Here is a 2,224-nt window from a genome sequence, read left to right on the forward strand (position 1 = left end):
CCCCCCCCCAAATCTCTGGCTCTCTCTCCCTCTCTCTTTCGCTCGCTCTCTCGCTCTCGCTCTCGCTCTCGCTCTCGCTCTCGCTCTCTCTCTCGCTCTCTCTCTCACTCGCTCTCTCGCTCGCTCTCTCGCTCGTTCTCTCGCTCACTCTCTCTATCCCACACACAGAGTGCGCGCTTACAAAAGCGGCACAAAGGTGACTAAATGCTTGGCTCCGAGGCACGTCGCCACTCTCTCTGCGCCAATGGCTTTTCCAGCAGCGGGCGCGCGCGCGCGGCGCCCCGGGGGCTGCTGTGTGTAGCTAGCTCCACGGCTCGGCCCCAGCAGGGGCGCAGGGCAGGTACCGGAGGGGAGGGGAGGGGAGGGCAGAGGAGGGCAGAGGAGGGCAGAGGAGGGCAGAGGAGGGCAGAGGAGGGCGGAGGAGGGGAGGGGAGGGCTAAAAGCGGAAGGAGACCGCCCCGGCCGCCCGCGGGCAGCAGGGTAGCGCTGCCGGGCCGTGGAGGGGCCTAAATGACTGGCCACCGGCGGCGCGGCGCTCAACGGCGGGAAATTTCATAAAGGGCGGGGAGACCTATTAGCGCCCGCTTGTGTATGTCGGTCGAGTCGGAGGGGAGAGAGGGAGAGAGAGAGAGGGAGCGAGAGGGAGAGATAGAGAGGGAGGGGGAGCGGAGGGGAGCGCAGCAAGGTGCAGATGTTCTGCTATCACCAAGGAGCACGCTGTCATTCGCACCCCTATTGCCGGCGCCGGCCCCACGGGGGCGGCGGAACGGGCGGAGCGCTGTGCAAGGAGGAGAGGCAGTGGGGGAGGGTGAGAAGGGCGGGGGCGGGGCGGGGCCAGCTGCCTGCTGCCCCAGCACACAGCGCGGGTCCAGGGGGAGCGTCCCTTGGAGGTTTGTCTCATGCGGGGGGCGTTTGCTGGCTGTCCTGCTGTCCTGGATGAACGGCCCAGAGGTTGACTCCAGCACGGGCGGCACGGCTGGGGGCGGCAGCAGGCGAGGGCGTTGGCCCCCCGCGTGCCACGGGCAAGGGAGGTAGGGGGGCGTCGTCGACCCCGGCGCACACCCCCGCCAGGAGGTCAGGTCGCCGGTGTGAGCCCTGGAGCAGAGCAGAGAGAGAGAGAGAGAGGAGCCTCTGCTTTGCTTGCGTCCTCTTTTGTGGAGTGTCGCGGCACGGCACGGCCTCGCGCCTCAAAGCGCACGGCTGCTGCTGCTGCTGCTGCGGCGGCGCTCCGCAGAGACTCACTTAGTTAGGGAAGGGTGTGGGAACGAGAGGGGTTGTGGGCCCGCACCCCATCTGTCACTTCCGGCTGGAATTCCACCCCGGAGCGAGCGAGAGAGAGCGAGCGAGCGCGAGAGAGAGCGAGAGAGAAAGAGCAGCAGCAGCAGCAAGCTGATCCAACCGGAGCAACCTTGCCAGGAACGAGCGCAGGAGGAGAGAGAAAGAGAGGGGAGGGGAGATTAAAGTAAGGAGCGCACCTCTCCCCACGACGCAGTAATATTTCAATATCGCCTCGCCGCCAAAGTGAAAGTGCGCTTTATCCTCCCCTCTTCCTCCTCCTCCTCCTCCTCCCCCGCACTGCGCCATTCTCACACCCCTCCGGGCGCCGGCGCCACGCTGCAGCCCAGGGCAGCAGGGGCGTATGTTGCCGACTCTCGCGCTCGGAGCAAGTGGCCGCGCCTGCCCCCGCATCCGCACTTAGGGGCCGTTCACAAATTACGTCACGCATCTGACGGGGGGGAGGGGGTCTCTGCCCGCGTGACGGTCCTATCCTGAAAGCATTAGAAGGTTAGGTTAGCCGCGTGACGTGGGGGAGGGGGGGAGTCAAAACCACCCGAAATTTGCGTGACGTAATTTGTGAACGGCCCCTTACTTTCACTCGCCCTCAAGGCATATATCGCTCCGTCTCGCTCGCTCTTACTCGCTCTCGCTCTTACTCGCTCTCGCTCTTACTCGCTCTCCCTCTTACTCGCTTTCACTCTCTCTCGCTCGCTCTTGCTCACGCCCGCCTTTACTCGCTCTCTCCCGCTCTTACTCTCGCCCGCCCTTTATCGCTTTCGACTTGCTCTTACTCGCTCTCGCCCGCCCTTACTCGCTCTCGCCCGCCCTTACTCGCTCTCGCCCGCTCTTCCTCGCTTTCACCCCCCTCCGCAGTGTACGGCCCCAAATTAATCCCTGTTCTCTCCGGCACGTGCGCGTATGGTAGCGTGCACGTGCAGAGAGCCAA

At 65.0% G+C, this 2,224-nt stretch overlaps 1 protein-coding gene across 2 annotated transcripts in view; it reads right to left on the reverse strand.

Annotated features, from left to right (window-relative positions):
• Positions 1–2,224, reverse strand: part of LOC113214172 (SH2 domain-containing protein 3C) — a 113,796-nt gene that overhangs the window by 89,272 nt on the left and 22,300 nt on the right. The window lies entirely within an intron of this gene.

This window comes from Frankliniella occidentalis, unplaced genomic scaffold (genome assembly GCF_000697945.3).
Source record: "Frankliniella occidentalis isolate FOCC.00 unplaced genomic scaffold, Focc_3.1 Scaffold5, whole genome shotgun sequence".
Classification (NCBI taxonomy): Eukaryota; Metazoa; Arthropoda; class Insecta; order Thysanoptera; family Thripidae; genus Frankliniella; species Frankliniella occidentalis.